This window comes from Maylandia zebra, linkage group LG16, assembly GCF_041146795.1.
Source record: "Maylandia zebra isolate NMK-2024a linkage group LG16, Mzebra_GT3a, whole genome shotgun sequence".
In the NCBI taxonomy this organism is placed as follows: domain Eukaryota; kingdom Metazoa; phylum Chordata; class Actinopteri; order Cichliformes; family Cichlidae; genus Maylandia; species Maylandia zebra.
The window spans coordinates 30217049-30229830 of record NC_135182.1 but is presented as its reverse complement, the minus strand read 5'-3'; the positions used below and the strand labels follow the sequence as shown (position 1 = coordinate 30229830).

The following is a 12782-nucleotide window of genomic DNA, read 5'->3' as shown; positions in this document are numbered from 1 at the left end:
TTCAGATTTCTTTTTGTTGAATCCATGACACTTAGAGCTGAGGCTATTTGAGAGTAAAGAAAGGCCCAACCTAGCATTTGCAAGGTGTTCGCATGGAGTGAATACTTGACCAACTATTACAGTTTTTAAGATCCACCAGGTCAACGTCAACCCAGCTAGTGTGTGTGTCCTGTTTGTTTTAGCCACAATGCTAAATGGGCAGATTTACAGAAAGAAATGAATTCTCATACGTTTTGGAATTGGAGTGTTTCCTGTTTAAAGAGCTGTTTTTTTCTACTTGGGTAGTTTATACAGGTGACGTTCTATACAAACTGAGTACATGTTAACTAAAACCTAAGCCTATAATCCTCAATGGGTTGCAAAGACCCAGTAGACCACAGACGTTAAAGTTTGGTTTGCAAACTCCACTGGAAATGTAAGCAAATAAACCTGAATGTGGGCTACTAGAAACTAAAAGCAAAAACACTTTTTGTCGCAGGGGGCATATATTCTGTAAAGTTGGGCATTTTAATGATTTTTACGGCAGTCTGTGGTGACTGACTTGCTTTTGGAGTTAGCTTCAAATGTCCAATAGAAGAACTGCAGTCTTTGTCACTTTCAAACCTCCAGGGCTTGTTGCTTGGCTTTAACTGATACTGATACTAATACTGCACTCCACCCTATAGTGATTACTTTTGGCAAATGTCAAAATGCTCTAAGGTTTCAAGGCCTCAAAATGGGACTTTACTCTACAGTATAGTACATTTACTTCCTGTCTTCATAGAAAAGCTTTATTGTGTTTGTGAGTCACTCAAGCTGTCACTCAAGAGCTGAAAACAATGTCCTATGGGGAAATCTACTGTCAAGTTCATTTTTCACTGTTTTGCCCAAACATATGAGACCACTATATTAAGAGCTTAAACCTTCTCAACCACATGGATCTGTCCTGTGATCCAGAAAGGTTTGGCACAGCTCAACAATTACATCACTGCAGGATTTTAATCAAGTTTCTGTTATAATGGAGCCTCGACAAAATATTTCACATGGTTCGGTTTCAGAATGCATTACTTTCAGAGGATGAGGTAAGGCCACTCAAGCTGACAGAATGATACACATAAGTGAAGGAATGTTCCGGATGGTCACATAATTGTCTTGTTTTCCAGAGGCCATGCAAGAACAACTCTTCCATCACGTGACTGGCCAACCAAATCTAATTTCTCCTTGTGCAAGTGGGCAGTAATGTTAAAAACAAGCGCGCCAGTTGAGAGAAAAACAAGTTTCATTGAAATGGTAGAATATGAACACATCATTTCTCACAGTTTTCCCACAGTTAAACTCTTACATGTTAACAGGCGAGCTATGCTACCTCTACGTGTATTTGTTAAGTGGGTGTGAGCTACTGATTTCGCTGTGCTGTATTAAGTAAACATTGTAAAGAAGTGAATAAGAAGATTAAAAATTCCCAAAAGCAATCAGTATGGCACTTTACTTTTAATAATCCTATTTTCTGAGGTCTGTAAACTGAACATATTCTGAAATGAAATTCAGGGAAATTATTGTTCCTGCAATGTATTCAACAGGTGCAGGTGATTTGCAGCAATCCTTATGTTTGCAAAGGGAAGGTTTTACAGCAGGTTTGGAGACATTAATCCTGGGATAGTTTTGCTCTAAGAAACTGTAGCGATAGCAAACAAGTTCTTTATTTCTCATAAAGTCAGTTTACACTCTTTGCAACCTATGCTACCTCTGAGGAGATTAAAGGAAATTGACTTTAAAAAACATAAAAGATGTGTCTTTCATTAAAAGTTAAAACTTTTCAAGACATACATTTGCCCCAATGACACAAGTTAAAACCCTGACAATTAAAGTAACACGATTCTTACAAATCAGGAGATATGAACACATTAACAAGACACTGACTTACCTTTGTGGTGGTTTAGTTGCCTGCAGGCAGTGTTTCCTCTAAAGGCAGACAAAGCTGACTGCAGGGCAAAAACTAAGTAGCAGACAGCAATGCTAATCACATGTCTTGTTAACCAAGAGGAAGAAAAGCCGGGGAGACAGCCTCCTCTCCGCCTTCTTTGACTTTACTTCAAAAGGTCTGGCTTTAAGCTTGCCCTCCCCCCAGGCCTCATCCATAGCATTATTCAAATATACTGGACCTGCTATTTTGTCAGGAAAGTAGCTCAATAATGGTAATCAATCAATTTGCAAGCAATTATTTGGGAGCATTAGATCACAAGGACGGTCAGAACATGCTGTGATCGGGAGGTTATACTTGCGCAGGGGCCATGCTAATCTTCTCTGTATCGTATCCAATTTAGCGTACGCGCGGGAGGTTATACTATAGCCAGTCACATGCAGTGGATCCTGAGTTAGATGAGAAAGTGTGATGCATGACTACAGAGCTATTAACCTTACTTAATTAATACCCGATATCCTCCATTATAGTTTTGAAAAGAAAAACACTTGATCTTCTAACATGGGAAAAAAAGCAACCCCCCCCAAAAAAGCATCACTGCTGTTAATAATTGATGCATTGCCGTGTTTAAAGAGTACTTAGAAACACAACATAGTTGTAGGCCTGTTATTAACACAGCAGGTGGATCAGTTTTCTTTGTTAGAAAGCTATCAGGTTCAAGTACAAAGCCAAACATTTTATGCTTTGAGCTACAACTTGGAAGTGCTTATTTTGTGTTGAAATCATTACAGTCACACGATTTTGGAGAAACTTCTCATAGATGATGATGAGAATGTACAAAGACAAGATGATTAGGTAAAGCATCCAACTGAATGTGAAAATCAACAGGGACTGAACTGAGAGGACCTCTCTTTGGTAATACATTTATGTCATTCTCCTCTTATAAACATAGGATTTTCTCCCATTCCTTCCTCAGCTCATGTGTGTATTACCAAAAGGGCTGATTTGAGCCATGTGACAGGTTCAGCAATCCAATTTTCTTGTTTGTGCAACCACTAGTCCCTATAAGTTCCCTGTGCAATAAATAAACATGAACACAGTATTTTTTTTGCACTTCACATTTTTGTGACTTTATTACATTCCAGTGGGTGGATCCATATATACATACAGTAGTTTCTTTCAAGACATGGAAAGGCTGAGCTAGCCCAATATGCACATTACATACTAGAATAACGTTTGGCTTATAAAAAATTGTCTGTTCAAAGATGAGCCAAATTTGGAACAATTTGAATATACACAGGCAATTATTGAACTGAAGAGGACTTTAATTGCCCATGATGGGCTTACTCTTACAGGCTTAGCGGCCGGTCTTTTGATCTGGACAAATGTGCATTCCCTACACAGTTGGCAAGTGGTTTCTGCCAGTCATATATATAGGCATAGGAATATGGTGCAGCACAGAAAACCTTGTGACTGTTTTGGTCACTATCATTTTGATGCGGTTACATGTAGTTTGCGACTTGTCTGCCAACACTTGATAAGTGTGGGAATGAAACTGAAAAATGTGACACAAATGGAGACATTTGCCTTAAAAGTAAAAGCTTCACCTTTTCAAGTGTTTTAGTTGCAGGGGCAAAGGCCAGCCCTATAGAAAAGGTTGTTGGGACACAATTAAGGAATGTTTTGGAGATGATCAATATTCCTCACAAATTTCATTCTTATTTCAGAAAGTTAAGAAATCCAGTGAAATTGCTCTACTAAAAGTCTCAAATTACATTTTGATGGCTGCAGATAAGCAGATAAGGTAAGGGATCAGTCCTTGTTTTGCTTGACCTCAGCTCAGCCTTTGATATCATTGACCATCAGATCCCGATCCATACGTTCAACTGCATGATAGGAATTTCCAGCCCTGTTTTGGATTGGTTCATTTCAAACTATTTGGTTTCCGTGGGAAGCTTTTGGTGAGTGTTGCTTGTCTAACATATGGCATTCCTCAAGGATCTGAAAGTCCTTTGTTATTTATATTGTATATTCTCCCATTAGGTCATAGTATAGTAGTATAGTCAATTCTTAATATTTGTTTGCAGATGACATTCAACTATATCTCTCTTTTAAACCTCACAAATTGACAAGTTATCCATTTTAAATGATGGCAAATAACTTTTTGCCACTTAACAGAGTGACAAATTATCACTCCTGAAACATTATTGGCAAAATCAAATAGTGATTGGGGTCCTTTTCATCCTGTCTGAAAGATAACATGTGGAACCTTGGGTTAACTTTTTATCAGCCTTTGACATTTGATGCTTATATTAAGCCTCTAAAATGCTGTTGTTTTTGGTTTTGTTGTTGTTGTTTTTCATTAAAGAAATACTGTTGAGCTAAGAACTGTCTCAAAAAATGAACTGGAGATACCTGTATACTCTTTCATCTCCTCTTGCTTGGACTTTTGGATTATGCACTTCTTGTCTGAATAAAGCATCTATTAATCATCTCCAGTCTGTTTAAAATGCCGCTGTAAGGCTTTTAACTCACTCTCATAAGTCTTCGTGTATCACCCTGCTTTTAAAGCTTTTGCACTGGCTTCCTGTCAGGTTTAAATTTCAGTTTTTCCTTTATCGACTTATGAGGTTAGGCCCCCGCCTATAATATGGAACTGCTCCGAGTCTGTTTCGCCGCACCCTTGACTCTGTGACATGTTTTAAAAGCAGCTGAAATCCCAACTGTTCATATAGGCATTAGGGTGGTGTTTGTGTTTTGTGTTGTGTTGCTTGATTTATGTGTATTCACTTTGCCTTTGATACCGGCTAGTTGTATCAATTTACCTCAGTAAAGCACTTTGTGACTGTTGCTTGTGTTAAAAAGTCCTACAAAAAGAAAGTTTATTTATTAACTTATAGTGAGTTATTATACTAATACTTTGTTACATATGGTGACAAATGAATGCAGAAATGTCTAGCAACAATGCTGTAAGTTTAAAATGAATCATCCTCTAACTTTTCGTACAATTGAATAAACACAACCTACGCTGTGTTTATAAATTCCTCTCATCTTCTGTATTTAAATGGACACGATGGCGATCTTTCAAAATCTGCTCAGATGGATGCAATTAAGGTCACATATTTAAAACAAACTAAGCAGCCTTAATAAACACCAGTAAATACCATTAATTTTTCACTTGATGTTTGAACTATCTCAGCTGTATTTACCTTTTGAAATTTAATTGTCTTATCTGACAAATGCTACCATTTGTTGCGAGATAAATAAAATTCAAGAAGCTGGTTTTAATGAGTTTAATTCTACCAATTTTGTAATCAGTTAGCAATAATTTGCAAGTATGTGTGTCTGTGTTGCATAGAAGGTATATGATGGATGTAGTTTGAAGTCAATGCAAAAGTGCCTTAAACATGCATTGTTTATAATCACCAGCAGGGGGAGACACATGGAGAGCAGAAAATAGGGACGTAGCTTCAGGGTCTAAAAAGTGAATTCAATCTGGAAGCACACTGAACTTGCATTCTTTTCAAAGGGACAACTTCTCTGACCATCTGCCATGATCTAATTTTGTGTCACACTATAAAAACAAACAAACAAAAAAAAGAGCAACAACAAAAATCAGATCTGTAAATTTTATTTATTCTACATGGAACTCTGAGATAATGCCCTATAGTGTCATCATATGTGTTGTGTGTCAGGCAGGATTGGACCTAAATGCAGGACTCTCAGAGATGGGACTTAAACTCTAAACACAACTTTATTTGCTGGAGAAACTTGTCATAAGAAATTGACTTTATAAAATAAACCAAAAACCTCAAACATGAACTAGAAACTAAACTGGACTTGCTAGAATTTCACCAGGAACACACAGCACAGAGCGGGTATACATGGAGGTTAACGACACAACACAGAGCAAGGAAAACACAGGGCTTTAATACAAGAGGCAGTAACGAGGGAATGGGAAACAGGAGGGAACACAGCTGTGCCCAATCAAACATAATGAGACCAAGGGGAAGCAAAACTGAAAACATAGACACAGGACACAGACTGTAGAACAGGAAAAATGAGACAATTCACAAAGACGCAAACTAGACAGTAAGATATAGAAACATGACAGACCTGGAAAAAAAGGAAACATGAAGCACAGAGACAAAAAATAACCAGACGTGAAACACGGAGAAGGTACAGAAAACTGAAACTGGAAGCAGGAAAAAAAATTTAACATGAACAAAAAACCATCAAGAGAACTCAAAACCAGGAATAACAATAATCAAGGGTTATAAATTAAACACAAACACAAAGCACTCGGTGGCAGACTCAGTGCCGTGACACACAGCTGTTTTTCCTAATGACTTTATGAGCTTAATAGCTTATTAGGTTAAAATTAAACTGAGTATGTTATGATGTGCCTTTTAAAAATTAAGGCCTTTACCGGAGTAAAAAAATAAAAAATAAAAAATAGTTTTATCAACAAATTCCTACAACAGTCAATTAAACAGGTTATGCTTTGCTGGCAACTTATGTCTTAACTTCAATGGGACTTGTGTTCATGTCATGCTGGATATGTCTATCTTTTTATACAGTCTATTTTGACATCACCACAATAGACAGTTTAATCAGTAAATCACATGTTAAAGTACTGTCTTTATTTAAGCCATGTTAGCTAACAACATTGATTAGATCAAGGTATGGAAATGGCAGCTCTTAACAACCTACTAGTGTGTGGCCTTTATTTAATTTAGTTTTAAGACATTTTTTGTTGAGTGAGTCCCAAAAAAATAATAATATTCATGAATCCTACAAATGCATCAGCATTAAAAAACAAACAACCAAAAATAAACAACTTGTAATCATATGGACTGCCCTCTTCTGGTCATTAGAAAGAATGCATATTTAAGGCAATTGCACATCAGCTTCACTTTTTAAATGTAGAAGAAGTCTTTTTATATACAGTTTGTGATAAATACCTCTTACTGCATTTATTCCACTTTAACTTTTAAGTTTTAACTGAAGCCACAGAGATCATGACCCCATTTAGCCTTTTTAAAAATCTGGAATGAAAAACTGAAAACAAACTATTTGAAAGAGTGAAAGAATTTCTCCTTATGCCTCTTCTCACTATTGTTTGAATTTAGGCCCATTTTGATTAAGAATTTACTTTGACATGGACCTGTTGATTATCTCTTCCTGGTTTTTCAGGAGTTCTGGGCCTTGTTTCCTGTACACACTGGAAAGCATGTAGGGAAAGGTCCTGTTTTCAATGCTGCGATAAGCCTGTAACAGCAGGAAACGTACTCAGATGCCCTGGAATTTAAGGGAGTCATGCCTTCACTGAAAGTTTTTCTCTATATTAAATTGAAAGTTGATGAAGTATCAGCTGAGTCTCTGTGTCCAAGTGTGTGTGTGTGTGTGTGTGCATGTGTGCATGTGTCCATGGACCTCATCATGTGTTGCTGGGTCTTTTTTACATGCTGCACTACTTTGTCTTGTGTTTTTCTGAGCAGATACAAACTTCAAGTCATCTTGGCTTTTAGTTAGCTTAAATAAATGGTCGTGACAGTGCTAAGTTCTTAGAATATAATCCAAAGCATGCAGCATCACATTAATGACTAACTTGAACTAACTGGATCATCTCTGAGTTGAAGTTTTAACCTGTTTTTGCAGTTTTCTTTCTGCTTTGTTATGATATTTGTCTCTGTCCACTGGGGATATGAATTATTGAGAACAATTTCATCTTCCTTGTGTTAATGTATTCACAATTAGGCTAACCGTATCTGTAGATAGATAGATAGATGGACAGACAGATTGAAGCCAGAGGGGACGTTTTTGTGCTACAGCAGCATGAAAAAAGAGTTTGAGTAAAAATAGTACAGCCAAAAACAAACAACAAATACATAACACAGTTAAAATAAAAGTGTCACCAGTGCCTGGTAAGGAATTTATATATTTACAAATGTGATTAAAGAAACAGGTAAAAATAATGTTAGTTAAAAACAGTAAAAGTAAGCCTGACATTGTGTAAGAGAGAAGTGCAAATTGCATTAAAAACAATATGTACACTATAAATGTAAGAAAACTAGTTGCATGAAGTTAAAACACAAAAATATCTTTGTAATCTTGTAATCCTGTGACAGGTGAACAAACCTGATACTGGTAGGAATGATTTCCTGAATCAGCCTGAGAAGAAGGAGCTCTGCTGCCTCAGAAGTGTTGGAGTGGAGCAGGTGTGATGGGTTTTCCATGATGGAGAGTAGTTTGTTCACTGACCTCCTGACCCTCACTGACTCAAACGCCTTCATATTCTGACCAGTGATGAGTCCAGCCTTGTGGATCAGTTTGTTGATCCTGCTGGCATCTCTGGCACTAATGCTGCCCCCAGACAACAGCAAAATAGATGCCACTCGCTACCACAGACTGCTGGATGATTTCCATTATAGTTTCAGTTGTTTCTCATATATTTCAGCGTTTTTCTCTTGTATATATTTGTGATTTTTTTATGTCAGTTTGGCACTTTGATTCATAAATTTGGCAGTTTATGTTCTAACATACACTAACAACTTTAATATATATATATATAAAAAACTTAATTAAACTAATTTATGCACTTCTCTTTGTTGTTTATTTCTTAGAATTTGAATATGGAAATTTGTACTGATATCATGTCCGTCATCAGATTCAGCCAGCAGACTGGGAGTGAGCACAATCCTTGTTTGCATCAGAAAGGTTTGTGGTTCTGTTTCCAGAATTTAGCATTAGATGGTAAAATAGGAGCCCACTTTTATTATGAGTGTTAATATTGCGGTCACTGTCTTTTCACTTAGTGAATTTTTATTGAATCATTCTTAAGTAAAGTAAGACCAAGATTAGAATAAAGATATTGTAATGTTAAAAGGTTCTTTATGCACTTTCTAATGGGAAACACAGCGCAGCAGTAGTTTTATGGGAATCCCCTGTTTTAAGACTGCAGAGGCTTTAGCTGGAAAAGTTTCCTTTCACACATCCAGCTGGGCACTGCTGGCTGTCCTTGCATTTTTTTCTTATGTGAAATCTGTTTGGACCAACTGACAAAGGCTCATTCTAAAGACAGTTTTAGTGCTGCAGTCACATATTCCACACAACAGAGAGTGAAAAAAATCTCCCTTTCCATTTCCTTTTTTGCATGAATGTTTTTGTACTTTTGTGTCACATATTTGGAGTGTAAAAAAATCCAGAGGTATTTTACTTAACCTCTGACTGTCCTCTTTAGAAAAACTACAGGCTATGTTATTTAAGCAAATTCCCAAAAAGGAATCAACGCAGAAGCGATGCGACTTGTGAATTTTGTTTGTCTAAAAGAAAAACAGAAGATTTGAACATGTGACTTGGTTTGATTACTGTTTCCAGCCAATGACCACGGTTTCCTTAAATCCTGGCCGCAGTTGTTCCAAAAAGCCCTAAACCGAACCAAAATGATGGTGTGTCAGATTCGTAAACAGTTTTATTTTTTGTTGACATGTCAGTAAAAAAAATGATGTCATCGGTTTGTTCCCGGCATCTGGACAGCATTTACAAAAGGTGTTTTTGTCATTTGGTCTGCAGCACCCACACTCTGGTGCTAAAATGTTCAATTTAAAGATACTTTGTCTTGTTAAGTATGCTGTCAAGTGTGCTGCTCAGCCTCTCTTTCTACACTGCTTAGGGAAAATGAATCATACCTTTTTAATGCACTCTGGGACTCATAAGCCTCTGAGCGTTCTTATGCTTGTTATCGTGCAATAGTTGGAAGAAGCTCTCAGTATGATCGATCATGTAATACACTCCACAAAGTAAGTCTGAAATTTTGGGAAATGCCCCAGCTTTCTTCTCTTTGCTTTCATATGACTGAACATTATCTTATTGGTAAGTATAAAACTATTGTCCCTTTTTAAATTGTTTTAATTACACCAGAGAAAGTCCTTTATCTTTATGAAGACCTGGCAGTTGACACCAGCAGCTCTTAACGTTAGATGTAGCACAATCACAAATTACATCAAAACCTTTAAAAGTTTCCTTTTACTTCAGCAGCATGATGATGCATGAACGGCCCTGATTCAAGGTCTGGCTATTGTCAGTAAGACTAGAAAAGTGTTGTTTGAAACCCTACTCTGATAGATTTCAGAATTCTGGGACCTCTTACTGCTCATTTGTTACTGTTCAGTAGATCTCCAATCAAACTTTAAGTCTTTACGTGCCACAAATCTCTTGCCTAGAGATTCTAGAGGTTTGGATACAGATTACTGTGCAATACAAGTTTAAAGCTGAAAGTGGTGTGGTGCAAGATGCATGAACATCCAGTTAACACAGTGACGTTGGAAAATCTTTATGTTCTGTATCCGGGTATCCTTTGGGTCCACTGTTCCCACCAATGCTTCCTCCAAAAGCACTGGGTTACTGAGAGCAACAGATGTGTTCTTTCCAAGTTATCTGGTAAGAGGATCAAGGCCAAAAAAATCTTCAGCAGTGATCAGTCTGTGGGTGCACTTAAAATTGTAAAGCTGGCAAGAAACCACTGAAGGGTTGAAGGGACTGAAAGAAAAAATATGGCCTCATCCCTTGGAGAGGATTAGGAGGCTGGCAACAACTTTCTGTAGTGACTGCAGATGGAGACATTTTTCTTGATGAGCCATGAATAAATGGAGTTACACTAATGAGGCAATTGCTGCATGAATCAGCTTCTCCATGTCTGCAAATACAAAGAGCCGATATGACTTGAAAGATACAATTGTTATACAAGCACAGTGGGCCTCAGACCAGCATAATTAGGATTTTTGGATTATCACAGCTCTGACAAACACTTTCATTTTTTATAGTATACAATGTTCAGCTGGTGAGAAGAGTTTTCATTAGCTTTCAGCTTGACTGCATCATCTGTCTGAGGAAATTGGCAAATTCTAATATTGTTCACAGCAAGCTGAAGAGCCACTTAGAAATGAAATGTTCCTTCTCAAAAGACACTTAACTTCAAAACGGTGATGACGGTGACTGAACCAGACAAACAACTTGGTGCACTGTGTGAAAGTGTACAATAAGCTGATAGCGGGTTATTGCATTGCAAAAAAGTAAGATTTAAAACATATACCACATTCAAAACAGCCTTCATCTGCCAGTACATTTAGAAGAAGACAGTGAAGAAGACATGATTGTTAGAGCTGAGAATATCTTGGACAGATTGCCAGTCACAGGAAGATAAGACAAAGTGGGTACACCTGGATGAAATCTATCAAGATACTGGGAGAACATTCACAATTTCTCTACACGGATAGTCACCATCCATCCAGGATATTTAAATCATGATGGCAGGATTGCAATGAACCAAACTATCTTGTATTAACATCCATCTTACCTCACATACCAACTTTGGTTAACTATGACCCACCTTCCCTGTTAAATTTTCATGTACAATAAAAGATTGTTGGTAGGTGGACTTATTATTTTAATTTTTTCTAATTTCTTAACTGATAAATAAAGTGTCTGTTATGACCACGTTTAAATCAATGAACAGTGATTTAAATGCAGGCTAAATTTTAGTGAGGAAAATTATCGAGAGCAGAATAATTTATAGAAAGTCCCTTACATTTGTCAACTGTGACAACTGTGGCAACATTAAACGACAGTCCAAAAAGTTATGGTGATCAGTTAGAAACACGAAGAAAAACATAAGGAACAATGGAAATGCCGTAAGTCATGAGATAAAGACAATCTAGTTACTTGCAGGAGAAAGAGAGGGGGATTATAGACACCAAGTAGAAGCAGAAGTGACAAATTCAAGACAGTTGAAAATATTGAGGGTTGGGCAGACAGTTAAGCAGTAGGTAGGACTGACAGAGGTAGGAAGTAAAGCTGACAGCAGGATAAAGAGACCAGGAATTGTCACGGCTCAGTCGCCAGCAGTGAGGAACAGACTCAAAAGCCGATTCACCATGAAGGCTCAGAGCTAAGAATCCAGAAAACTTTATTTACAAAGAGGTGGAAAACAAAATGACCAAGTACTAACGCTATGAACCAGGTTAGAACAAAAACAGGCACTGTGATTAGCAAGCTAGAATACAAGAGACATGAGCTATGAAACACTAGTGCAGGAAGGCTGGGAACATGAACTTAACAACTGGCTGGGCTTGGCAGGGAAACTGTGGCTTGAGAGTTGATGGACTAGGAACAGAAGGAAAAGGGAATCAGGGTGGTCTTGAGAAGTAGTGAGCAAAGTCCAGATGAAAATGTCAAAAGTCTTTTGAAACAACTGTATGATGTATCTTGTTCTTGTACTGTCTCTGTGCCTTTCAAAAACATAAATGAAAAAAAAAAGAAAATGTTAAAAGTCTTACGCATTGGAGGAGCTGGACGGGGAAAGGCGAGTGGTTGTGGTCTGGGTGAGTCCAGTGAGGATTGAGCCTGAGGTTCCAAGCAGTGAAGCTCATGACCATGGGTCACTGATTAACTGTTAAAATGCTCATCAGCTCAGGTTAAAGGCAAGTGTTTATTATGTGATCTAGATATGATGGGTATAATGAATTTTATAGTTGGCTTTAAACACTTTGAAACTTTAATTAATTTTCTCATCAGCAACCTGGAAACACTCCATTGTTGTTGATGTTCTAGCTTCTTCTTTTGGCTCCCTATACACTGTTAAATGTAATTAGTTTCCAGAAATGTAAAATTTTTTTTTAAACTCGTTGCCTTAAAAAGAAAAATTAAGTACTGTTTACTTAAGATGATTAAGTTAGGGCAACCCACATGTTGTGAGGGGTTGCCACAGCAGATGCCTGCACCTTACCCTATGCCCTACAGCCCCATCTGTCACATCAACTCTCACTACATCAATAAATCTCCTCAGCTCTTCCTCTTTTGCCCCTGCCTGGCAGCTCCATCT

The 12782-nt window shown here is 37.5% G+C and overlaps 1 protein-coding gene and 1 non-coding gene across 5 annotated transcripts in view; both read right to left on the bottom strand.

The window, feature by feature from the left end:
• Positions 1–2019, bottom strand: part of mlphb (melanophilin b) — a 42527-nt gene extending 40508 nt beyond the window's left edge. For all 4 annotated transcript variants that reach the window (XM_076875234.1, XM_004559083.3, XM_076875233.1 and 1 more), the window contains exon 1: positions 1904–2019. The gene's annotated coding sequence lies outside the window, so the exon portion shown is untranslated. The remainder of the gene's footprint in view (positions 1–1903) is intronic.
• Positions 2020–2219: 200 nt separating this feature from the next.
• LOC111500441 (U6 spliceosomal RNA) lies at positions 2220–2324 on the bottom strand. The gene has a single exon (XR_002721108.1). It is a non-coding gene; the product is annotated as a U6 spliceosomal RNA (small nuclear RNA).
• Between the last annotated feature and the right edge of the window lie 10458 nt (positions 2325–12782).